Source organism: Python bivittatus, unplaced genomic scaffold (assembly GCF_059951505.1).
Source record: "Python bivittatus isolate LINGU-HERP-01145 unplaced genomic scaffold, Pbiv_v1 ctg000020_np1212, whole genome shotgun sequence".
Taxonomy (NCBI): domain Eukaryota; kingdom Metazoa; phylum Chordata; class Lepidosauria; order Squamata; family Pythonidae; genus Python; species Python bivittatus.
The window spans coordinates 4,494,314-4,521,964 of NW_028277030.1; the positions used below are offsets into that span (position 1 = coordinate 4,494,314).

At 37.7% G+C, this 27,651-nt stretch overlaps 1 protein-coding gene across 5 annotated transcripts in view; it reads left to right on the forward strand.

Moving 5' to 3' along the window:
• Positions 1–27,651, forward strand: part of SUPT3H (SPT3 homolog, SAGA and STAGA complex component) — a 271,532-nt gene that overhangs the window by 55,060 nt on the left and 188,821 nt on the right. The gene's annotated exons all lie outside the window — the stretch shown is intronic.

Consider the following 27,651-nt stretch of genomic DNA (forward strand, 5'->3'; position numbering starts at 1 on the left):
AAAGTAATGGATGGAATTACATTCCATTCAGTAGAAGGGTTTAGCAGATCCATCCTCGTCCAGTCAAAGCAGAGGACCACTCACCAAAATTTGAGAGCTTGACTTTATAGATCAAATCTTTGGATTTTTATGTCTCTATGTATGTGTATGTGTGTTTTGTAATGATGGTTCATGTGGACTGAATTCTCCTCTACAAAATGGGCATGTTTCCCAGAGAAAACATGATATTACTTTGTTAATCAGGATGGAGCCTTATCCTGCAATGAGACCTGCATTTTGGTCTTTTACCACATCATTTCTGTTTTCTATGTAGACAAAAATAGACATAGAGTAAACCAACCCCAGAAGTCAATTACAGGGTTTTATAGTGATGTACTGTGAAAAATTTGGTCATGTTTTTCATTATACGGAATGTTCTTTCCGAAGACATAAACAGAAAAAAAAATTTAAAAAGCATATGCTTGAGGGTTTTTTAAAAAAAATATTTTGCCTATTTCTTTAAAAATACTGATTTTTTAAAAAAGATCAGCATCTTAATTACATAATAAAACTTTGTGTAAAGATACATATAGAGTATAATTCTTTCACTGTTTGTATTTTAGTGACCAAGGTCTACTGGAGATTTTTTGTTTCAAATAAATATGGGGAGATCAGAACAGTTTTGTTTCTGTTTTCTAACTGGATTAAAGAACATGACTGATCTTATTATATTCTAGTTTATAGGAAAATTTTATTGTTGTTAAAATAGAAGATGAGAAGTAGTGAAACTGGAAGGCAATCATTTTTCCAGGAGACACTTAACTGAATGAATAGAAAATAAGGTGCAGTAGAACAACTGAAATTATATATAATGGGAACAGTAACATACTACAGACTACATAATGTGGGTTGAAAGTTGTGTAAAGCAGAAGAGAAATGGTAGATTTCAGAAAAAACTGTAAGAAAACACATTTCCTATTTTTTAACATAACTTTCTTTCACTGATACAGTATATAATTGCAATATTCTTTTATTGTGCATTTTTTTGTAATGTAGTTAGCATCAAACATTGCAATATTTGGATATTTGTTTAATTTACCAAGCAGTCTTATGCCTCTTCAATCAAAAGAAGTATCCACAATGTTTTACTTGAACTTATTCTCAGATTATTGTTATTATTGTTGGTCACACAATCAGCCAGATGTTTAGACTGGATTTGGCATTTGTATCCACCTATCGAGTCCTTCCCAAGGACCTGGGATAGGCAGATGTTGTGGTTTGATGGTGTTAAAGGTATCGCTGCAGGATGTAAGGTGTTCCAAGTAAAGCTGCCTTTTGCAATTGCCTGATGGTGATTTTGTCAATGCCGATGGTGTTCAAGTGGTGCTCCAGATGTTTTGGGATTGCACCTAAGGCGCCTATACCTGTTGGTACTATCTTTGCTTTCTTTTGCCACAGTCGTTCTCCTTCTATTTGCAGGTCTTTGTATTTTGTGTAGGTAAGTAGGTAAACTTAATTATGGTTTTTGACCAATGTGTGCACATACTCAGATATATACATAAAACTCTACATACATCATTTTGTTTTAAAAAATATATGGGATTGTATTAAACGAGTGAGGCAGCATACACTAGTGGTTTGTTTTCTTAGCCTGAGCATCCTAGATGTACCATCTGTGAAATAGGGGGAAAAATAAACATTGAAACTAGAAACCTTTTTTTAAGTAGTCAAAAGTGTTGGGACACAAAAAATTAAAATCACAGTATTAAGCATATTTGAATATTGAAATAATATAGTAAGATTATTAAAACACTGAACTTTTATACCATATTATTACTGTGAACAAAAATTAGTTACATTTAAACCCACATGTTCATTATTTCATTTCTGTATAACTTTCTGAACATTTTGTTTTTTTGTAGACTTTAGAAAAAACAGGTTTGATACCCCCCCCCCCCAATGCAGGATAAAAAGCTAGTGTAATGTAATGGCTAAGGTATGGGGGCTTGTACTGGGGAGACCCACCATAAGCCATGGAAACTCAATCACTTTCTCAGCCCAACCTACCTCAGATATACTCCTTCGTTCTCTTTTTGTTGAGGGGGAAAATAAGGAGGAATGAGCACTTTTTATGCTGGTTTGAGCTCCTGAAGGAAAAGTGAAATATAATTAATAAATAAAATTCTATTTTAAAGTTACAGAATTAAGCAAAACAATATATGGAAGTTGTATAGGAGAAGCATGGAAAAATGTGTTAGTTGTAACTATCTTGCACCAAGCATGGGGCTGCACTAAATATCTTCAATATCTTCAATATCTCTTTCATCTATATTATTCTTCCTGAATGGGAGTATTTTGCAGTGAAATATTGGTAATATGTAATGGTAGTTTCAGTTGCATAAAAGCATTAGTTGCAAAAGCTCCATTTTTTTCAATGTCCATTCTGCCTATAATGCATCTGTTTAGGATGTGACCTTAAGAGCTCTCTTCTCCAGCATTTTAGTGCTTGTGGAAAAAATGGAAAGGTCTTAAAACAATATTTTCACTGATATGTTTGTTTAAAAAATCTATATATCTGTATCTACCTCGAGGAGTGGGGAGGTGAGAAAGTAAGTGAAAAGTGGATTGGCGAATGGCTTTTTTGTTACACCAGAAATAACATTTTATTGCAGCGTAGAATCAGTTAAATGGTCACTCATAAAGGAAATGCCTTTTTTAAGTCAGGTTTGATTCCTGGTGACTTCTTGGATTCCTCCATGTTGTTTTCTTGGCATGATATGGAAGCGGTTTGCTATTGCCTTCTTAAAGAATTCTTTTCAACTTTTAGTCTAGCCCACAGCCCTGGAATTCCCAGGTGGTCTCTCATCCAAGTACTAACCATGGGTTTCTAAATCAGCCAAAGTCAGCTGCATGATGCCACCTGCTGAGGAGAGGTCACTCATACTTAGGAAAAAAAACCCAGACCCCAGTCTGGGAAAAAAAAATCCTTAAACTCTACTACAAGCTAATGCATGTATTTTTAAAATAATGCCTCCTGTACTAGTGTATGAATATTTAGTGTTTTATTTGCAACACAAAATGATGATAGACATATGGTAACATCATCATTCAAATGTCACCCTTAGTTACTTTCATCCCATTGTTGGTTGCAAGTACGAAAGCCACAGCATATGTGATCTCATCATTATTTGCCCCTGTCCTCTAAACCAGTGTTTTTCAAACTTAGCAACTTTAAGATGCTGGCTGGAGAATTCTGGGAGTTGAAGTCCACACATCTTAAAAGTTACCAAGTTTGAAAAACACTGGTCTAGTCCCATGGCTGTTTTCATAACTATACGTGTTACATGTATTTTAATGTACTAATTTTACATTTTATAATGCTAGAGTTCATTATGTATTACGATGGATTGGCTCTGGCTAGATTCAATGCACTTCAGCAGTCATTGATGGTAAATACCAAAAGAGACCCTTCCGTGAATGACTTTGCCCCATGACTCACACACCATAGAAGATGTGCAACATACCTGTTGTACTGTATTTTCTGTTTGAACCTGTGTGATGTATTAATTCAGCCCCTCATAAAGGAATTCCCAAGAAGAGATGACCACTGCTATATCTCCTATCTCCTAGCAGATCATAAGACCACTATTACCCATAATGTAGCCAAATTTTGCCTTGCTGCCATGAGAGTGAGACAGCAATTATTGACCAATAAAATTGCATTTCTTCGATACCTTCAAAATTTTATCCTCTCCCCTCTTTTTAACTCTTTTAACTTCTTTTAATTTTTTTTAATGATGTATGTAGAACTTCATGTATATATGTGTATATGTACACCCACTGTTCAGACTTCACTACAGTTTACTTACTTACTATGGTGGACTTTCCAGTTGCAACATACAGGTAATTCTCGGTTAACAACCACTCATTTAGTGACCATTCAAACTTACTTTGGTGCTAAATGAGTGGTACAGTGGTACCTCTAGTTACGAACTTAATCCGTTCCGTGACTCTGGTTGCAACTCAAGTTGGTCTCAAGTCGAGGTAAAGTTTCCCATAAGGTTCAATGTAAATACGGTTAATCCGTTCCGCCCTCCGAATTTGGTCGCACCACGAGGCAAATTTCCCCATAAGGTTCAATGTAAATACGGCTAAACAGTTCTGAAACATATGCATTTTATTTTTAAACCTCAAAAACATGAAAAAAAGTACAGTACAGCACAGTATGAAGAGGGAGAATGGGGTGGGGAGGCAGTTATTGTTTGGAGGGAGAGTCCCCCTCCAAAGGGATATCGGGGAGATCTCCTTCAGGGGTTTCCTCTCTTCTTTGCCTCTTAGCTGCAGGCTCAGTTCTGGGGAAAAACCTGTCTAAAGTCAGTTGCCAGCCTGCTCTGCATTTTCTTTGGAGCCATGCTGACAAGCACACCAAAAACCTTCCAAACGCCACAAAACACACCACAAGCCTCACCGAACGTCTCCTTGCTACCGCGATCTCGCCCACAGGAAGCTGCGACCGCGTGGCAGCAGGGAAAATGGCCGCGGATCCGCTTCGTAACTCGAGGCGGAGTTCGCAAGTAGAGGTAAATTTTTGGGGCCGGAGCTGGTCGTATCTCGAAAAATTCGTAAGGAGGGGCGTTCGTAACTAGAGGTACCACTGTACTTAAAATTGGTCCTTGAAGTTCCAGCCATCCCAGCACCCCCACAGTCATGTGATCGCAATCCGGGCACTTGGCAACCAGCTTGCACTTATGAAGGTTGCAGTGCCCCATGATCACATGATCACTATTTGCAACCTTCCTTTCTGGCTTCCCACAAAGTCAGTGGGAAGCTGGCAGGGAAGGATGCAAGTCTCTTCTCCTCCCACCATGTTTTCTCCCGAGGAGCCCGCCTACAGAGTATGAAGTCCCCCTGCCTGCACTCTGTAGTGCACATCCATATGGCCATGCGGGAGGGAACACCATGTCAGCCACTGATTCTCCCTCCCGCACCTGGCAGCAGCCACCCCCTGCCTGGCTGTGCTCGCACTGTGACGCAGCAGCCATTTATCCGCCCACCAGTCTGCTTACAAGCTGCCTGGGACTTGTGACTTTCTGCTGGCTTCCCCATTGCCTTTGCTTGTTGGAAGCCGCCAGCAAGTTGTGAGGAGGTCCTCGATTAACAACCTGCAATCCTCACTTAACAATGGCAATGAGAACTGCCGGGATTGCCGTCGCTAAGCGATGTGGTCATGTGACATCACACTTTACAACCACATTGCTTAGTGATGCAAATTCCAGTCCCAATTACTGTTGTTAAGTGAGGACTACCTATATCAATTTACTGTTATTTCATTCTGCCCTACTTTATTTTATATAAAGTATTTTTAATCCTTTTCTTATACCAGATAGAATCCTAGAACAGATCAGAAAAATCAGTACTGAGTACTAAGACAATGGGAAGTGGCAAGGTTGGGGACTAGTTCTGAAAAACAGAATTGTAAAAAGTTACCAGTTCATAGTGTTTTGATGCAGTTATTAATTTACTACATTTTATCCTGCCTCCTGATAATTACTTTCTCGCAAACTGGCTCACTTAAAAAAAAGAAAGAAAGAAAAAAGCCCTGCCACCAAGGTTTTCAGTCCAGTAGAAAGGAACACAAGACAAAGAAAAGTATAGGAAAAATGGACATGAGGGAATTGTTCTGGTACTCTTTTCCTGTTCTGCCTGGTAGTGTGGGGCAGAGCAAACTCTTTACAGTTGCTCCTTCTTTGGCCAGTATGGAGAAGTAGGTCAACTTCCCTTTAACTAAGATCCAGACTCTCAGTGGCCCCTGGTCCCTTAGCACTTCCATGTTTCCAGGAGCTCTTGGATAAGGCCAGAAGACGCACTGTTTGGAATCTTTTGGAAATCCACAGTTTGAAGCATTCATAGCCTTATCACTTTCTAAAATACCCGTTTACTGGGGAATTTATAACACATTTTTAAATGTAATATTCCTGCTATTTTCTTGGGGGGGCACATTCTGTATGTTTAGCAAAATGATGAAAGGTAATAGGAAAGTGGGAGGTTTTGATAAAGGCTTCCTTGAAATTTTAAAGAGCTTACTAATTTGATCAAACTACATTAACTATTAGTTCAAAATAATCTGACCACCTGTCCAGGTAGGTAAGACAGTGCTATAATTTTATGCAGATCACACTTAGTATGTTTTGTTAAAAAATGAATACATCACTGGGTTGTCTTTGTTTCTATGTATATAATTAGAGCTGGCTTCTCTTTTATCACATCATTCTGAGCCTAAACTGACAGTATCAAGGAGATGGATTTTTAAACAATTATCTTTGGGGGCTTTAATTCACCCTTCAGTGGAGGTTGATGGGTAGAAATCCATGCATGTTTTATACATCCTATCCCATCCAATTTCATTTTGTTGTTTAACTGTTAATCCCCCCCCCAACGCTTACTTAAAAATAGTACTTGATTGGTCAAAAGCAAAAGAATTTGTATTAATCTGTTTCAGAGGAGGGCTGTGAGCTCCCCTACTTGGCTCTCTGAATGATCCTGATTTTGATTGCTGAAAAAATTGAGGATGGAAAGAGATGAACATCATAATGCAAGGTCTGAAATAGTGATATCACAGTTAGAAAAGCAAATGGTCTCAATGGTCCTGTCCATTTTGCAGGTTTTTCTATCGTCAGATGTTAATTGCAGCATTTGCCCCTCCAAAACCTGCCCACCCCAATTCATGTCCATCACATGAATGTTATTTTCAAAGAACAGTATTGTATAAACGACAAATGCTTTTGTTTTTACTTTTCAAAAAAACTCATTTGTTATACAGGCATTCCTAAAAATAATCTTAAATGTTGTCATTTGTTTAATTTATGTCCTCCATCATGCATAGCACTTCCCATTTTGGCAAGTGTCTCTGAGAAAAAAGAGTTTAAACAATAAATCAAGAGATTGCTACTGTTCATCTATTATATGCCTCTTATTCTTGCAAGACTTCATTCTGATACCATAGAGGAGATAATACAGGCTTGCTGCTCTATTTATTTGTTGCAGTTTGAATTACTGAGTATAGTTTTGAGGATCTACTTGTATAATATAAAAAAGTAATGCAAGGTTACGTTTTTCTGCCCCTCCAGTAGTCTTTTTATTATTTCTTTATACACACTAACAAACTCCAGTTATATGTTAGGGCATATTTAAAAAGCCCTTGATTTTTAATGTTATTTGTTTCAGTCAAAGACCTCCATAACACAAATAAAATTATAATTATAACTCAAAAATAACATCTAAAATGTGAGATAAAATATTAATAACATAATGATAAAAATTAGTAGGATACAATAACTTAATATGTTCATGGTTGATACACTAGAATCTATGAATCTCTATTTTACTTATTAGACTAGCTGAACTTCCAAAAGTCCTAATAGCAGTTTTCCTATTTCTAAGGAATGTTTAATTACACAAAACCAGAGAACCGCAGCCACAAAAAGAGAAAGGTATTAAGCTAATGAAGGAGAACATAGTGAAGCATATAATATGCTAAAAGGAAGGAAGGCCTTACTGCGTTATGCCTGAGGGCACTAAGGCAATGCTTGGAGTCACCTCAGTTGCAGCAGTTGTTTATGTTCAGTCCTAGCTTGCATGCAGAACATAGCCATGCTACCTGAAACCCCCACTTCCTGATTGGCTAAAAGGAAGTTAAGGTAATCAGCCTCTGTTATACCTGGGGATCGTGTTATGAATGGGGAGATGTATAAAGCTCTTTCTAAAAGAGGCAGTACAGCAGCACGTGGCCCACCTCAACCCGAGGACAGATGCACTGTTCTTTGGATGAGCAGTGAAACTTGCCCTCCAGAAGAGTTGAGGGGAGGGCATTGTAATAGGCCAGTATGAGTGATCTTCTAGTGCTTTTGGAGCCCATGTTGGACAGGTATTGGACATGCAATATTTTTCCTGGTCTTACTGGGATAATGTAGGATGGAGCCTGACTGAGATCCGTTTGCAGGTCAGTATCTCTGGCACATTGCTTTGACACATCAAACCCCAGTGGGATTAGTGCATTAGAGGAGAACCCAGAATAGGTGAAGATGGCACAAAGTAAATCCACCAAGAAGACTGGGATTTGTCTTGAAGTGTCAAAACAGCCAGACTGCTTGGGTTAAGAATTAGTTTGTGCCAATAACTAATAAGAGCTATCTGCACACAGATTTCAGTTGGAGCCATTCCAGCCTCAGCCTGAAGACCAGAGTTTGGGATGCATCGTGGGATCAGAAATGTCCCTTAAAAAACCTGATTGGACCACTTTTAATGTTTCTGTGTCCTTATATGCATGTACTTGGAGGCCATAGGCTGGCTGTGCTATTACTTTTGCCTCAAACGTGTAAATTCTATGATGAATAGAGAAGATGTTATGTAAGAACAGAAAAAGTCTCTTTCAAAGGCCGCTGTTATGGTGGTGAGAGATTTTACCCTAATCCATCTGCAAATCTAAATTCAGGACAAACTGTTTAATTTCTTGTATAGCTTTTTCAGGCCCCAGTGTTATCAAAGATTCAGCCAAGAGTCCACAACAGGCCAAATATGAAACTATGCTTTTTTTCCTATGAGGAATCAAAGTTATTGATGAGTATTAAATAAATCACATTTCTCCCAGATCATTCATATTCTTCAGTATATCAATCAACTGCATACTTTTATTGATACACATCTGAGATCCAGCCTCAGGGTTGCATTTGATATGTGATGAGGGGACATGAAACATTGTTCTTAAAAAGTAGATTGAATTACCTCCAAGACTTTTATTTCTCTGTAGGCAGAGATTTATGCAATATCACTCAACACTAACATAATGCAAGTGCAGCAGGGATGTAATTATTTCTATGGTGGCTGGCAAATCTAATTGTAGCAGTGGAAGTTTTTTGTGCATGTGATGAAATGGCTTATTTGTTCCTTCCAAGCATTAGAAGTTTGAAAGAAAATTCTTAAGTATTTAAAGTTCTTAATTTGCTCGATCTGATTGCCATTTATGGAGGCCATTAGCACTTTACTTTTGTAAATGCCCCCCCCCCATTATACTATTGCCAATTTCTAGTTTTTCTTCACTGCAAATAGCACCTATGGCTTGTGGACTATGTTGAAGACTGACCTTGTGAGGAAGGATGTGTCATCCATATGGAACAAAATAGTTGTTGGTCTATTATTTAGCATTGAGTATGGAAGTTTGCTTTTTGTTAAGGCTTGCTTCTTTTGTGTTTTATTTATCTTGGAATCTCTTCGTACTTAAAGTAACCTCGATCTTAGTACTTAGGATCCTCCTCTATTAATGTGTAAAAATTGGAATAATTTTCTCTACAAAATCAGAACATTTTGGCCTTTCTTTGTTAGAAAGCATCATTTAGCAGAGATGTCATCAACTGGCAAAATCCTACATGGCAGGATTGCAGAATAATTTTTCCAGTCTTTGATCTGAAGATTCTTCAGGCAGCCAAAGTTGAGGCCAAGACCCATTTAGCAGCTCCCCAGCTACTTTAAGAATTTGTGCCTGCTGTGAAATTCATGATGAAAGACACTGCAATTTCAGTTTAGTTTTCCAGGCCCACAATATGTACTATGCTACAAGTGATCCCTTCATTGGTTTCCAGGAGTGCAGTTTTCATCTGTATGCATGAGGACCATGGTTCTATCGTAGTGTCCTCTTTTGGCTTTACTGACTATTTCAAATCCTCTGGCATCATTCCTGAACTAGAGAAAGACCAAAAAATTCAGCTAAAGTGTTGAATCCTAGAAATAGCTGAGATACCAAAAAATAAAAACCAAAGAAGATATAAGGGCCAAGCTATCCAGCATCTAGGTCAGTGTCTTTCTGCTCTCTTACATTTTGTTCATGTTGGCAACTGCTCCACAACTAGCCCAAGGGATAGCATTAATCTAGCTTTTATTAGCATTGCTTGCCTCAATGTCAGTTCTGGACTTTTTTCCTGCTGCTTTCTGCCTCCTTTCATGATATTAGAACATACATTGAAAGCTTTAGAGCATTATTCTTCTGCTGAAGTTCAAATCTGCAGCTCCATTTCAGAGGTGAAATCCATGACACATCATCTGTCCAGATGAAACTTTGAAGTCTCTGTTCAATATCCTGTTACCCTATTTGTTTTTCCATAAACTTTGTCTTGAATCGTGTTAGTCAAGAAGTTCCAATGTGGCCTACTGTAGTAAATGCAAATGGCACATGACTCTGAGTGCTGATATGCCTCCTGTGTGCATGGGACCATAGTCTACCCAACCAAGAAGAAGGTGACGATGATACTTTCCAAAAGCAAATTGCAGATATTTCAAAGAGTCATGAAATAATAGTAGTGAAGAATTACAATTACCCCAAAATTTGTTGTGAGACACATTGCGCCAAACTTGGTCTTCCACCTGACTTGTCTTACTAATAACTTTCTCCTTCAGAGGGTAGAGGAAAGCACTAAACAATCAGCCATTCTTGATTTTAATCAGAAGAGGAGTAGCAGGAGGAAGGTGTTGATGTAATGCTGGAGTTTTTTTCTTTCAAGGAAACTAAAGCCGAATGTAGGCTGATATGTATTTTGGACTTTAAAAAAGAAAATGTTAATAAATTCAAAATAATGGTAATTAGAATTCCAAGGAGAAAAGGAGTATACAACATCATAGAAATGTAATATAAAAAACTTGTATACAAAAAGATTGTTGAAAAAATTTGAAAATAAAAAAGGATACATATAGGAAATGGAATTGGAGAAAGGTGACAAAGAAGGTGATTGTAGAGATGGTGTCAGGAAAGATAAAACTCAGAAGGAGAAGAGTTTGCTAAGAACAAAGTGGACCTTTTTAAAGATAGATTGAGAATAAAAGAGAATGGAACCAGTATGTAGGACCGCCTTGCCCCCACGATCTCTACCTGTCCCACCCAATCTCACAGAGAGGGCATGCTTCGGATCCCCGCGGTAAAAGAACTCCGATTAGCGGGGTCCAGAAGGCGGGCCTTCTCTGCTGTGGCCCCCGCCCTTTGGAACATCTTGCCCCCGGAGGTGAGACAGGCCCCCTCACTCCAGGCCTTTTGGAGGGACTTAAAGACATGGCTCTGCCATCTGGCCTGAGGCAGGGAGGGAAGAAATCAGAATTGGGGTTGGCTGGCCCCTTAGTGGTATGCTGTGGCCCCAGCGGCCTCTTGGATTTCTTAGCTTTTTTATTTTTTAATGTTTGGTTTTATAACTTTTAACTGTATTCATGTTTTTTAGTATGTTGTAAGCCGCCCAGAGTCCCCCATTGTGGGGAGATGGGCAGGGACAAATTAAATAAATAAATGAATGAATGAATGAATAAATGTAAGCTTCTCAGTGAAGACAGTAAAATTGTAATAAGTAACAAAAGGTACAACGGCTCAACTTCAGTTGTCTGTTCCAGGAGTAAATGTGAAGGTCAGAATGAATTGGCAGATTGAGAATATATTTTTTTTCTATTCTAATGTTTTTAATCAATCTATCAAAACATGCTGATATTCAGAGAATATCACTTCATTGTAAATGAATTTAATTTGCCAAGAGTTGCATCCTAGGGTACTGAAGGAATTTGATGATTGTCTTGCTGAATCTTTCGTATTATCTTTCTGAAATCTTGGAAAATGTGTGATGTGCCCTATGATTTGAGGATGCAAATGCCTGTTATTTTCAAAAGGGGGGGGGGGGGAGAAGACCAGGCAATGTGATATAAATTTGTGGAGAGATTGTAGACTTAATTATAAAGAGATTGGTCTGCAAATACCTTGAAAATAGCATAGCATATACCAGACGTTGACAAGAAGAAGTCATGCAAGAATAAACTTTTTAAAAATAGAATAAATTATGGGAATGCTGTTTTTATATTCTTGTATATATTAACATGCATGAATCATTGATCATAGTAAAGAATGTAGAATGTGTGTAGATATAATATATCTTGATTTCAGTGAAGCATCTGACAAAACCTCTTGTGACATTCTGGTTAGTAAGCTTGTTAAGTGTGGGCTAGATGGCAAGTCGCAACATAGCTTGCTTGGAACTGTTATGTTACAAATGCTCATCAATGGCTCCTCATCAATTGCAGAGTTACTCACTTAGGAAACAGATATCAAAGTCACAAGTATAGGATGGGAATTTAGAAATAGTACTTGTGAAAAGATCCTGGAATATTAATTGATTGCAAACTGAATATGAGCAGCAGAGTAATGTGGCTGTAAAAAAGACAAATGCAGTTTTATGCTACATCAACAGACATGTAGGAATCATGGGAAGCAATAATTCCATTTTATTTTGCATTGTGCAATCCCCACTTGGAGTTCTGTGACTGGTTCGGGGCAACACGTTTAAAAAAAGATTCAGTGGAGTACAGCAGACTCAGAGTAAAACAGCAAGGATTATCAGGAGACTTGGAATTCAATCCGATGAAGAGAGATTGAAAGAATGGGAATGTTTAAGTTTGAGAAGAGGAGACTAGATGGGGATTTAACAGCATTCTTGAAATGCCCAAAAGTTTGTCAGACAGAAGAATGTCAGTATTCTCAATTATTCCATGGTGTAACACGTGAAATAATGAATTTAAGTGACAAAATATTTGTTATTTTGTTATACAGTATATAATAACAAAAGGGATATTCCAGTTGAATGTTAGGAAAAACATCTAACAGTAAGAGAAGTTCTACATTACCTGTAGAACCAGTTATTCACAAATGTGATGGGCTCCCCTTTTCTGGAAGTAGTCAAGTAGAGGTTGGATTATCTTCTGTTGAAAATATTTGGATTCTTGCAGGAAGCAGAATTTGGGATTCATTAGCCTAAATGGCCCCTCTATTCTTCTGTTACTTAGAGGACCATCATTAACACTCTGAATTGTGCTCAGCATCAAATTGTAACCAAATCAGCCCTTGCAAGACAAAATAATATGATCCTCTAAGCAAGTACATATCAGCATGCTTGCTGCTGCATTCTAGACCAAGTGTGGTTTTGAAAGTCTTAATAAATAGTCACCAATTGAGCAGTGTGCAATAATCTAATCTCGATACAATTGGAATATGTGTCAAAAATTCAGGTTTGATCTTGTGAAGAAAGGTGCTGGTGCTTTCAGCTGGTGCTATAGCTTTAAAGGCCAAACATGTTCCTTGCTGCAGCTGCAGTGTGAGCATGTAGGTTCACAGCCTCATCTACAAATATTACAAACTGCTAATGTAATTCTCCTAGGAGAATAGTAATATCCTATTCCAAAAAGGTTGCTTTCTGATTTCAGGAATTCTGCCTGCCCAACACTTATGTTTGGTCTGAATTTCCTCTATTCTTGCACCAGCAGCTAGTTATTATGGCCCCCAGACAGTGATGTGGAGTTTGTTACCATAATCTGTGGCAGCAGATGACAGTAAACAGTGCTGTGTATCATCCACATACTGGTAACAATGTCTAGATTATTTCTTACAGTAATTTTATTTATATGTTAAATAACATGGTATGGTCAGGAGTGTCATACACTAACAGCTGTGGGATTGAGAATGAGTTCCCCAATATTCTCAAACCAGCCTCTAAGGAAGGACTGGATCAGTTGTATAATTATAGCTCCAAATCCTAAGTCCAGAAGGATATCAGGGTCAATAGTATTGAAAGATGCACTTTCTCTCTAATATAGAACACGTACCTGTGAGAAACTAACTGAAATGATGTATATGTGTGTCTGTGTGTATTTCTTTTACAGTATTTGTGACCCACCCCAATCCCCAAGGACTTTGGGTGGTATATAACACCAAACAAAACTGACAGCAGCAGCAGAACAGCAACAACAAAATAAGCTAAATCCAATTGCATATTGAAACAAAAGGTAGCCAGAAAGAAAAGCAAGGATAAGACTGGCAATAAAACGCATGACAGGTGCTCAGAACTGGGGCCAAAGCCACATTGAAATAAAACAGTTGTAGCCTGTTTCCAGAATTGCAGCAAAAGGGGGAGGGGCTCCATAGACTGGGGGGGGGGGTGGTATTTCATAAGGGGTAGCAGTGACACAGAAAGTTTGTTGTCTCACCTGCACCAGGTGAACCTCTCAAGGGGAGGGAAATTTCTGCAGGCCAACTCTCAAGTGTCCTGACCAGATGGGCAAATTCAATTCTGGCACAGTGTTGTTTGATGTACCAAAGTATTGTACTGTTTAGGACTTTCGCAATAACAGCCAGAATTTGTTTAGATTGTATTTATTTATTTTTATTTAATTGATTTATATAGCTACCCATCTCAAATACATGACTCTGGCCAACTTAGATAAGCTTACCATAAATGAATTTGTTCATGAATTATTAGGTTCAGTTTTTATGTGTATTTAGAAAATAAGAACAAAAAGGAATTATTCAGATATATTCAAAATAAAATAAAAATAAAAATGAGGATACTGCTTGCTCAATGAAGATGGCACAAATTATAATAGATACCAAAGAAAAGATGAAACAACTCCACTTTGGTCTCAATTTACTATTACAAGAAGGCATGTTTTGCATTGGGAAATTGTGAGGAGGAAGGGAAAAGGGTAGGACTATAAGTTAAAGCTGATGAAGATAATGGTCAGCAGTTGCCTATTCATCTTTAATGAACTTAGAAGTCCAAAATCAGGTGAATTCTAATTTCCCGGGGGGAAAAAACCTATATTTTTCATTATTAAAAACAAAAGCGAAACATTCTAGGGCACTGAAGAACCCTGGTAATGGCTTGGCCAAACTCGATCCAGTATCTTTGAAAAATTCTTGAAAATGAAAGAAAACTGGAAGAATGCAAATGCTATACCTCTCTTTAAAAAGAAGGGGAAAAATCTGGAGAATTATAAACATATCAGTCTGACTTTAAAATAGGTAATAAAGCAATAAATATTTTAGCATTAAATTAGTATTAGTAGTTCTACGTACTTATTTTATTTGGGTGACTTCCTTACTAGTTTGTGGCAATGTTGACATTATACATCTTGGTCTTAGCAGAGGACTTGTAAAAAATATGCTATGACATTCTGGAGGAAGGTGCTGAATGGAATGCAGTAGGGATCTTAGACCTGGTACTGTTAAATATTTTTGTGAATGACTTGCACAATGAAAAAGAGAAAACCCTTAGCATGTCTGAGAAAAGTACATGTTTTCAATTCAGAACATATATGTTCATTCTTGCACATAATATTATTGTACATTAGCTACTTACCTTCAGACCGTTATGGTTTTATACAAAGTTGATATATGTCATATGGCATGAACTGGCACTAACTGGCAGTACTGTTCAACTTCCTGCTTCTTAATTGCTTATTGTTATACATAAGCTTTCAGCAGTTTAGCGTGGTCTAATTTGTTTCATGTGTTATGCCAAATGTTCTGCAAACAAGCAAACAAACCTGTATTTTCAGAGCCATGTTATGCAACACCAAAACTGTCCTTTGAATCAGCGAATGTGATTAGATGCCTGTTAGTTGGAATGGCACAAGGCAGGTTTGTCCCCTTGCACTTGCTGTTCAGTATTGTGATTGATTTCCCTGCAGAGCATGTTACGCTGATTTGCTGATAAGAGTCATAAAAGTCAATGAAGTGGAACATAAATTGGGTTTGTTTGCTAATGATGTGCTATTATTCCTCTCTTACCCTAGACAAAGTGTGTCTTTCATTTACTTACCAATCTCTACATTGCATCAGGACTCTAATAATAAAGGCAGAGTTGAACTTTAACTTCTCTGTAACCTAAACAATAGGAATCTGTTTGGGTTAACTCTCTAGATTTTCTAGTTTCCAATATGTTAGGTACCTCTTCAGTAAAAACTGTGTCAAAAATGATCTGGAAATTATAACTCCCCTTATTAAAAGTGTTTGGGCTGAAATATAATTTTGGGGGAAGTTATATGTATAGAGTACTAATCAGGAGAAGAGGTTCCAGTTATCTGAGTCACTGAAATATAGTAAAGTAAGTGAAAGGCAGCTTACTATCAAAAACCTCCATTTATATTTGGCAGCTTCATGACTTAATGCCTGCATTCAGTTATTACTGTTGGTATTTCTTGACTCCTTGTGAAAATTCTCACTCAACTTCTTAACTGATTTTTCTTGCCATTCTAATGGAGCCCACACATAATCCAAACCTTAAAACTGCTCTTGAAATTTTGAAACCTTGGGTGCGTAGTTTCATCTCAGCCACATCTTTCTTGCTCCGTTTGCTATTTCATTCTGAATTCACTAGAGAGATGAAATATGGACAATATAGAGAGTGGAGAGAGTGTTAGCCTTTTACATTGCACAGTTTAGTCCAGCATAACAAATTTTTGCCTTGGAAGTTCATTAAATTAAACTCAGGTCCTTCACTCCCTTTTGGATCCAAAAATTTGCAGATTTCGTATCTGGTTGCTAAACAGGAAGCTGCACAACCTCTTAGTAAATTTGAAGATTTATACATTAAGACCCAACTCCACACAAAAATATTATTTCCATGTTTTATGGATTTTCTATAATCATTATAGGAAATCGCCCAGCCTTTATTTAACATGGGGGATAGATTTAGGCCTTTCTTTCACTGACTCTCAGTGGAATAAAATGTTGAAGACAACATGATAAAACATCCATGCAAATCCACAAGAATAAACTGAACATGGTCCACAGTTGGCATCTGACAACTTTCAAGCCAAGCAGCAGGATTCCCTCACTCTCTGCATGTTGTTGGCTTTTGAACATACGAACTGTCTTCTTGCTTTTGCAGAAAGTATTGCATACTATTTCAGAAATAATTAGTATAATACATTTTGTATACCTTTACTATCATTAGCTATTTTCAGAGACAAAGATCCAAATATGGCACATCAAACGTTAATTGGTCTAGTTTTAGAAGTGGCCAAAATAGAAATAGTAATCTTGATTTTAGCTACTAATCTCATAGGCAATGGTACATGGAATTTTAGGATTTATTATTAGCATTCTAATAAAGGTGATATTAGCATTTTAGCATGGCAGTCTGTCTCCTTTTGAAGATCAGGAAACCATGTTTTCCTTTGAGCCAAAGGCGTTTCCTTTGATGTGCAAAAACTAGCCCTTTCAGGGACCGTCAATCAAACAATAGGGCTGTATTCTGAAGTCCTTGATTAAAGTTGCAAGTGTTAAAGAAACAAACCTGTATGGGAAAGGAGATGCAACTTATTTTAAGAGTGTTTGTCTTTTCTCACGTCTAACAAAACAGAGCCTTTATTGAACATCAGTGTCTTTTATTGTTGATTTGTTGCTTTCTGATGCATCACATATATCAAATGTATGTACCATTAGTTTCTGTACCCTATTTAAAGACTTGAGCCCCCTCTTAATAAAACACTTTTTGCTTTGCCTGAAGTACTTGTGGTTCGTATTGTTGGGGTGGTGCTAAAAAAGCCACTTTGCAAAGGTATTAGGTGTTTCTATTTCAAATTCAGGGACTGGGTTCTTTCCAGCTCTATGCCAACTGGGATGCCTGAGTTTCATGGGCAACCATTTGGAGCCCCATCCGGGATTGCAGCGTGGCACCCCTCTGGGTTTCAGTTGGCCCGCCTCAGTCATGGAACATGCAACAGCCGGAAGAGGGTGAGTTCACCCCCTCGTCTTCAGAGGAGGCAGACAACTGAGGAGCCAGGAGGGGGGCAAGCACTAGCTGGTAGTCCCTTGGGAGAGAACACAAAAGGTAAAAAAATGGGACAGGGGAGGAACACACCCCTAGGGAGCCCATTGGGGCTCATGGTCCAGTTGTGGGACCAAGGAAACCTGCCAGTCCAGCAAGGAATGGCTGAAAGGAGAATGGTTAGACTGTGCATAGGAAAGTGAACTAGGTACACTGGACACCTTTCACGGAAGGAGAGTGTGGCTGAGCGACGAGTCTTTTGATGGTTCAAAATGCTATGCCCTCTGCCCCTCCCATTGATCTGCCATCCCTGTCATACTTCTGAAGGGACGAGGATGATCTGACTCCAATCTTGTGTCCTCCACGGATGAGCCGTGGGGAGCAGAGTGGGAGTGCGGGACCTGTAATCATGCGGGCACTCTCACTTGTAGACCCTTTGCCTGATGAAGAAAGAGCTGTAATCAGGTACTTAAGGGGAGTGCATGGGCATTGGGGAGAAGCCTCAGGGGCTACCCGGTCTGTGAGAGAATCAACTAGACTGCAAACCCTGGAATCACAGAAGCAACATGAAAAGCTAGCACAACTGAAAGCGGCTGACACCACCACAAGAACAGCTGGCCTGTTCCCTCTCAGAATCACGCGACAACCTTATTTAGAAAAATTCCTGCAGGCTTGGGATGCTGGAAAGTTCCCAGTTCAAATTGGAATGAGTAAGAAACAAGCTATTTTTCTTAAAAGAAACTGGCAGAGATTTCTGGATAATTATGGTAAACAAAATTGGTCAGAATGGGGAACTTTTAATTGTTGTCAACTGAAACTTTTGAATTTTTGGGGGAGGAGGAGGAGGAAGAACAGCAATAACAAAAAGGGCTACTAGTATTGTTGGGCACAACTTTTGGATGAGATGAGCAGCTCTATAAATAATTTAAGTAAATTAACAGATAGAGATTACAATTATATATTTTTTGGATTTACTTTCCATTTATTATGTTTTTCCACTGCCACACAGCTGGTGTTTCCCTTTCTTCACAGTTATCTTTTAGGAAGATGCATTCTAGAGTCTCCTAACATATGTTTCATGTTTTATTTATATTTTTTAAATAAAAAAGTCAGAATCTTATATTAATTTATAAAGAATTTATCTTGGAAATAAAGGGATGGAAAACGGTAATTACATTGACATAACGGCTCTAATTATGAAGTGGAGAAGGAGATTGAATTTTGGCTAGGTGATGAAAATATGATTTATGAATTTTGGGGAGAATATATTAATGTGGTGCCAAAATTTTCTTTGCTGTCTTTTTTGCCAGTTTGGAGAGATGAGTGGGGGAGATGAAGAATAGGAAAGGAAAACACTTTTAGCAAAGGTTTTGAGGTAAGGTTTGAGGTGCTTCACTTACTTTATTCAATAGACAAAATGGCAAAAAGGGGTTATTTAACAGGGTCATTTTAAAAAAGACTGTACATGTATGTCCTTTTAAGAACATTGCATACCTTTGACACAAATTTCAGTCCAACAACACTTCCAAAGCTTTGCACACCTCCTTTCGAGTTGAGTGAAGGACATTTTCTGAGGTGGGAGGGAACGAACAGTAACTGTTCGTTCAACACCCACCTTAACACCACAACTTTTTACCAGACTACTGTATGTCAAATCTGCAGTTCCAATGGAGTGGGCCAAGAAATTTCTAGAAGTAAATTACTGGATCACTCTTGAAATAGACAGTTCTGCTTAGTTCAGCTCTTATTTATAAGAATTATTTAAAAGTTGTATTAATTGTCTCACTCAGAGACAATGAATGAAATTGAATTAATCAGAGACTCACGCAGTGTACAAGGTGCACTTTTGTGTATGCATAATAATCTTTAATATTCTTATTGTATTTTGGGTAGAAATGTGGACTATATTTAATAATAGAAGTAGCCTGAGATCTGGTGCATACTTTTGTATATTGAGGATTCTTAACTCCAAACTTCAGCTGCTTTTCCAAACTCCAGGATTCCAAACTCTCACATACAAGATGAAAAAAAATCTTGTTTTTTATCCAGGGCATTTTTATCCCTGGGTCATTAGAAACCAATTAAAACATTTCATCCCCCCCCCCCATTCATTGTTCTAGTGTGTCCCACTAGGCAATCAGAGCACCTTTTTGACAGTACTCGAATTGCAGGACTTTGCTGCTCACAGTTGGGCATTTTCTTTATTGGGTAAGCTATCTAGCTAAAGTGCCAAGAACAGTGCTGATAGCTGCTAAAAGCACCAGCTGATCCACTGATCCAGATCATTTCCTTGACCTAAACTTCTTGGCTCCAGTTTTACTGAATTAGATGATTCCAATAAATACTTTGCTCCTGGTAGTGCATGTCAGCTTAGCCCAAGATGCAACTGACATACCCATCTTCCGTTCTTTTTCAGATTGAAAGATATGACTAGGCTCTTCTCTTTACCATATTCACTCAATCCTGATTTTGTGAAATCATATTTGTGCTTCTTCACCATTTTCTGGATCTCTTGGCTGAATTTATTCTATTGATACTGTCTATTTATTGTTTTTCCCATGGGGTTACAGGCTCTGTACTGGACTTCTTGGGGCCCATCTTGAAGTGTCAGTCCGTGCACTCCTTACTGGTATTGGCATGTGGATTCCTTTGACACTATTGCATTTTTATTTGAAGGACATTGTTTTTTGAAACAAGTCCAAATCTCAAAATAGTTTCCTGATTATACTGCAACTTTCATGGCTGAAACTGTGGCACTGGGTAGATATGCCTGGCTACCTATCTTGAGATTCTCACAAGACACCAGAAGTCATGCTGAAGATCTTTAATGGATCAAGTCTCTTCAATTCTAAAACAGGGTGTTTTGGATCATGCTCCCCAAGTGAAGATAACTTCCCACAAAAAAGGTCTGAATTCTGCGTTGAGTGCTTCCGCACCTCACTATTGACCATGGTCTGGACTGCCATTGTCTTCTTTTGAACCACAGAGTATTTCTTTCAACAATTTTGGTTTCAGTTTCTTCCTTTTTATCAGGGGATTCTATTTTGCTTCAAGATTTCACAGTTATAGCAAGAGAAGCCCTCTGTTGTGTGAAAATACCCCTTTTGACCGAACCGTTTCAGTATCTCTTCAATGTGAGTTGCACTTGGGCATATAATTCTCTCCTCTTGCTCCCATATTTTCACATATGCTTCCAATTAATGTAAATGTACTTTATGTACTAATTTTTTTATTGTGTGACCATAAACTATCATGAAGAAGGAGTGGTTCTACTTCCTTTGCAACTTTCCTAATATCTTATAATTTTTTCCAAAAATTCAATAGAGCTTCTGGAGTACATTTAGGGAAAGGGCAACAAAATGAGATAAAACTCTGTTGCATGAACAAAAATATTTGTGTGATGCTCTGGAGACACTTCATCTAATTGGTTTACAGTCACTTTTTTCCTACACTTTTCTACTATTTTATATACAGTTTTTTCCCCCCCCAGAAACTCAAGAAGCAAAATTATAGCTGGAAGAAGAGCAAAATACTCTGAAGCAGTTTAGAAAGGAATAGTGTCTAAAGGTTAGTAAAAGCACAAGAGTAAGTAAAGCAGGTTCAGAGGACTTAAGCTATGAAGACTAGAGACATTACTTGTTCAAGTAACTACAAGATCCTAACCTAGACTGAAAACTAATTATTGCTTCAGTGACTCCTCTCCTTTGAAGGAGACTCTTCATGAGGCTTCATTTACTCCTTAATATTGTAGTTTGGATTCTTAAGCATGCATTTTGGCAAGTGACTACCCAAGTGCATATTTTCTATGTTCTCTTGGACTGGGAAATAATTTGATCTTGCCTTTGGTTTGGATAAGAGATTGTCTACTACCAATAAACTGAAACACATCCTAAGGGTCTTTCTAAGGCACACTCTAAAAAACTGATTGGTAATGTTTTCCTTAATTACTATTAACTTTCTGGTTGGCTGAGTTGCAGGTTTTGCTGGCATCCAAAAATATACTAGCAGTCAGTGGTCTAAACTATCAAGAGTTGTCCACTTTGGTGGGAGAGGGAAGAGGTATGACAAAAAGCAAGCAGTATATTCAAAATGTATTTGTTGTGGCTGTTTAGTTATATTATATTTTTATTTATTACATTTATATCATTTTTTTCCTTAAGGTAAGTTTTTTTCCTTAAGACAAGTTATGTGTAATCTCACTCTAAGATCAACAGCCTTGTAGCTGAGAATAGTTAAGAGAAAGTGACTGACACAAAGTCAGCTAGTGAATTTTTTAATTACATTATCAGCACAAGTTAAATAGTAACCATTTTTAGTAAAAAGTAAAAAAGAATGTGAAACTTTTAATAAAAAGGGATATGAACATTTGATATAAATAACTATTTAAACATCATATCAACAATAACCATCAATATACAAAAGTACCTTTATTTTCTGTTGTGGGTAGAAAAGGAATTAACTGCACCAGAAATAGCAACTACTCAATATTTCCCAACCATGGTTAACCAGAGGGGAGCTGTTGGCCAGGGTTAAAAAGATGTACCGGACAAAGTTAAGGCAGCAATGTGCATATTCATATAAATCACCTGATGTAATTTAACACATTCTATGAATGGTCTTCTTGATGGGTTCTACGTTGTTCAAGAAACCATGGTTTAAAACACTCATGAGTTTTGTTTTTTTAAAAAAATCAGGGTTTCCCTAAATGGCAGACAGACTTCAACCTAAATATTATTTTATGTATCATCAAAGGGCACCAGGTTGGGACAAGTTGGATTAGAGATTTGAGTTGTTTATTTTTGTTTTTAAATGAAAGCCCAGAGGTTGAACCTGATGCTACTTCCAACTGTCCTATATTTCCTTTTCAGTAGGCTTTCCCACTAGTCCATAGTCAAGATCCTTATCAAACAGATGCCTTCAAAATTCAATTCTGAGATATGGGAAGCAAGAAGTCTGCCTGTTATTAAGGGTAGAGAAAGAGACACAGGCTTTAAACCCAGGAGCTAATGATTGGCTAGATTTCTAAGTCCCATAGTAGCTGATACTTATCTTCATAAGAGATTCTCATAAGAGATAAAAGCAACTTAGCCACCTTAGTCTCATCCTTGAGCCTTCTGGTCAGTATGTTTGTTCTTAAAGAGAGTTATTAACAGGTCCATGGAGAAGCTCCGTTGTCTCCCATGGCTTCCCCAGCTAGTTCTTCGCTGCTGTTTAGGATCAATTGGAAATGGAGTAAGTTCAGAATAGATTTCTACATTTGAAGAATTTCAAAACCCAAATGTATAGAATATAGAAAAATTATTATTAATACTACTGTTGTTGATAGATATTAAACCATCACTAGAAGAGGGTGGATGTTCAGTTACAAACTTGTTAATGTATTTTGTAGTATTGTACTTTTCTGTGGAAGACTTAACACAGTTCAAACATTTGACAAATACTTCCTCCTATGGTGTTCAGATTAATTACATTTTAATATCGAAGTGTAATTTATTTGGGCCTAGAGATTAAGACCAGGGTAGGGGCAATAGTGGTACAAATTTGCTCCCCACCCCCACCCCCGGTTAGCTTAAAGGGTCTTTTTCCATTTTAGATCTGGCAGGATTTGTGTTCCTTGAAAGATTTTTTTTTTAGCAGTGTATACGTTTCAGCTTGTTAAATTCATATTGTGAAGCTAGTGTTGTTTCCCAAGCCTTGGATATCCTGACTCTGTAATTAGAGGTTTATGTACCAGTTATGCAGACGTGATTATTACCAATAGTATGAATAATTGCACCACTTGGCTGGCTTGTGGTCAGGTACTGTCTAGTTACCTGGATGTGGAGCACTTGCAGTTGAAAACAAAACATCAAAATATGAAGCTATTGCTAAAATACCTTTAAGGACTTGCTTCTGAGCAAGTGTGTTTTCTATTTTCTTAAATGTGCATAGTGATGAAATTTAATTGATAGCAAATCCTCTAAGGTTAAAAACTAAACTAAATTTGCTGGTTACTGTAAGAGGATAATAAGCAAAAAAATATTACACAACTTCATTGTTAATGTAACTGTTTCCCACCCTGTCTAGAAATGTTAATTCCTTGACAGAGAATGCAAACAGTGTGTACTGCATTGAAACTCTATTGTTTAGATCAAAGGGATATATTTCCTTATAGACTTCTTTATAGACAAGTATTACATGCTTCCCAGTCAGGATGGGCTTATCTGGATGCTCAGTTCAAAGTGTGCACCCATTACATTTCTCCTTGTGGATTGATTTAAAAATCCAGTTAAAAGTTGGTGATGTAATAGATGGGGAAGTGGGATAGTCATATGCTTTTCCACGTTTGTTTTAAAAAAGCACCAGCATGTGAGAGTGGAAGCGTTTTCTCACGAAGGAGCACTCAGGTCTTATTGTCAAGACAAAAACTGAAAAGAAATAAGGAATTCTTCTCTTTTAATTTGAATTTAATCAGTGTCATATTGCAGTAAGCTAATATGTAGGTTGGTTTGTTCTGGCTAGCATGTTGTGTGAATCCAGCTGTTGTGGCCAGTAAACTATAGTTTATGGCTTGGCATAGTGGTTCTTAAACTGTCTGACCCAATTGCCCCTTTTCCTGGTTCTGAATAATGTCATTATCCCCACCAAAAAAAAAACAACAACCACCCCACCAAGACTGTTGTTTTACACAAGCGTCTTGGCAGGCCCAGTCCCAGACTGGATCCTCAACTCATAAGCAACAAATTACAAATTGCTTCATTACCCCCAGGATATGCCCAAACTACCCCCAGTTAAAGACCCACTGGCTTAGCACTATGTATGAATTTAGTCACTGTAGCTTACTCAATTCAAGAAATCATGTTTTAGTATACTGTACCTGCATTGTCTTTGTAGGTTCCCGCTGACATTATTATTCCAATTCTCAAACAAGGATGAATGGGTGTTGGCATTTACCTGTCATCCTGCTGGCATTTACTCATTGCATTCCACAGAATAGCAAATCAAAATGCCTCTTACCCTAGCTGAGAATAGAATACTTTTCCTAGAAATTGCAGTATTGTGGTTTTAATGTCAAAGAAAATGTAATTGTCAAAACAAAAGTAAATGAATTGAGTTTCCAAAGAACAAGAAGAAATAATGAATATTTTCCTATTTATAACAATGGTGCGGGTGGGGGGAGGGAGAGGCTGTTTATGGAGAAGGTGTCAACTATAATCTCAGTGTCATCAGTGAAAAAGATTAAGAGAGAGGCCTTTTTCCCTGCATTCTTACAAAGGTGATGGAAATCAAATTAAATGATAAGGGCCTGAAATGTTTTGCTGTGCATAAAAAGAACTTCTCATTTTCACATTTGTGATACAAATAACAGGAAGAAGTTTCAGATGCAAATTATGCAAATTATTTGAATATCATATTCAACTGTGCCAATGCTCTATGCCCACCTCTGCCTTCTTCTTCTTTATCTGTTTGCCAGCTTTGTTGAATCTAAACTGATGCTGAAACATTATTCCCTGTCTTCCATAAACAAGTCATAAGTTGTTTAGCAGCCACTGACAAAAATATTACTGTTCCAATTCTTTATGTTCCAGTTTTTCATTTGTTTCCTCACATGCTGTTAATAAAGCTAACTTATTTATTATTGGATTCAAATATTGATGCACTAAGCTTCTGTCCAAAGTGGGACCTCACAGTCAGGATAAAACTGACAAGAGACACACACACTGAAGCATGAAAGGTAATGATGAGGACAATCTTAGCAAAAGCTATTACATTTACCATATGTGCCAATGGTATATGCCAGTAGGATCCTGTAAAGTTACCTTTGCGAAGAAAAGGGGTACTTCTGAAATATGAGGGGATTAGTGAAAGTGATTGAAGGAAAGGTCAAGAGACCCAAATTACTTTATAGTGCCTGGAGATTCTTTAACATCACAATAGTTGAAGCTGTATTGGAATATATTTCACAAGGTAAGAAAGGTCAACGATATCCATGATGAAGTCAGCATAGCTTTCTAATAGTGTCCAGGAAGTGGTAAAAGTTATGATTCTTTCAGGAAATGGAAAGTATGCCATATTAAGGAGAACAAAAAGGAATACAAGTTATGGTAGAAAAAAAGTGTAAGGTAACAACAAGCAGTGTGTTTTAAATTTATACCTGCAGAAGGACAGGAACAGAATTGCTCACCATTGTAAGAGTGGCTTTTGGAAGAAACCCGTTTCTATTCCTAAGTGGTTATATAATTCTCTGAAACACCTGCTGCATGGGGAAAAAACCCCCTATAGAATGTTTGGGGCTTTGTTTATGATTTCAGTTTATATAGCCTCCTATCTCAAATCTATGACTCTGTGCAGCTCACAAATTAAAAAGCAGTATAAAAACACCAAAATAATAAAAGAACAGTGATAAATAAATAAATAAAAATAAACAATATTAAAATAAAATAAAGAATAAAATCAATATGAAAGCCTATAAAAACCATACAACAAAATCCATAGCTGAGGTATTCTAATATCCATCAATAACAATCAATACAACCACTGCACAGGGTCTACCGTACAGCTGGGTCCCCACACCCAAACTTTTCAGGGCCTTACAGAAAGCCAGCAGAGTTGGGGCCAATCTGATCTCAAGGAGGATGATGTTCCAAAGGTTGGTAGCCACAACCAAAAAGTCTCTCTTCCTGGGCCCTGCCAGATGACATTCCCTGGCCAAGGGGACCAGAGCATGCCTTTTCTGCTATACCTAATGGGACAGGTAAATGTGATTGAACGGAGACCATCCCTCAAATAGCCGGGTCCCATGCTGTAGCTTGGAAACATAGTAGCCAACGGTGAGCATGATTTAGGTTTGTTAAAACATGCTGAAAATGGAGAACTTGAAAGGCAAAAAACTCAAAACATTAGGACTAAGGGTCATCCCAGGAAAGCTGGTTGGAAGGAGATTGAACAGATGAAAAGAAGTATAATCAACATGTGGAAGATGTAATGGCCACTAACTTGGATGGTTTTAAAATGGAGGGTAGGTCTGTCAAAGCTAATTATTTTTGAAGACTCAACATTATCTCTTGGTTTGGAACAGTGTTGGGCAAGCGATAAATTTCCATCTTCTGCTTGTGAGTAACCCAAAGGCACTTCTCAAAAATAAAATAAAATAAATAAAATAAAATAAAATAAAATAGTGCTGGCTTCAAATGGGTCTTTGCCTTATCCACCTTATTTTCTTGAAAGAACTGGAACACATTCAGAACAAATTCTTAAACTTGGGCAAATTTCAGTCTAAGCAAATGCACATCCATACAATATTAGGTTAACATTCATTCATTCATTTATTTATTTTTCAAATTTAGATACCGCCCATCTCACAAAAAGTTACTCTGGGCGGTCACTTAGTGCTTGCAAGTAAGGCTGCCCAATACGTGTATGGCATTTTATAATGACTGTTAAAATAACAGAAGGATATGAAGAAGGGTCTCCTGCCAATCAAAAAGATAGTTCTTAAGTTAATGGTTCACTCAGGGAGGCAGTGAAGGACAGGAAGGCCTGGCGCAATATGGTTCATGGGGTCACGAAGAGTCGGACACGACTTAACGACTAAACAACAACAACAACAACGTATTCTTGAGGAACTCTGATTTCAAATGTCAAGTTTGAAATAAATTGGAAATAGGTTAAGATTAAGATTTATAATATGTCTTATATAATGAGGATTTACGTTCCCATCAATAATCCAGCTGCTGTATTTTGTAGCAATTGCAATGTCTGGATGTGTTATACAGCCAGCCCCTATTATGGCATGCTCTGCCTTCTTTAAGAAAGGTTATACTTGCTTATATTAGCTCAATCTGCGGAGAAATGTTTCTGGATGCAGCTGCTGCCTGACTGAGCAGGAACAACCGTAGATCGAGTGGGTTTTGTTCCTTTCTTCCAGCCAAGAGAAGTACATCCTCTATTATTTAAAGTTCAATTAATTAATACATTCACATTTCTCATATAACGAAAGTCTTGACAGTTGCCCAAAATTTGGTTGGGGAAGTGTAATGAGTAATAGAGCTCTGTGATAACATTATGCCTG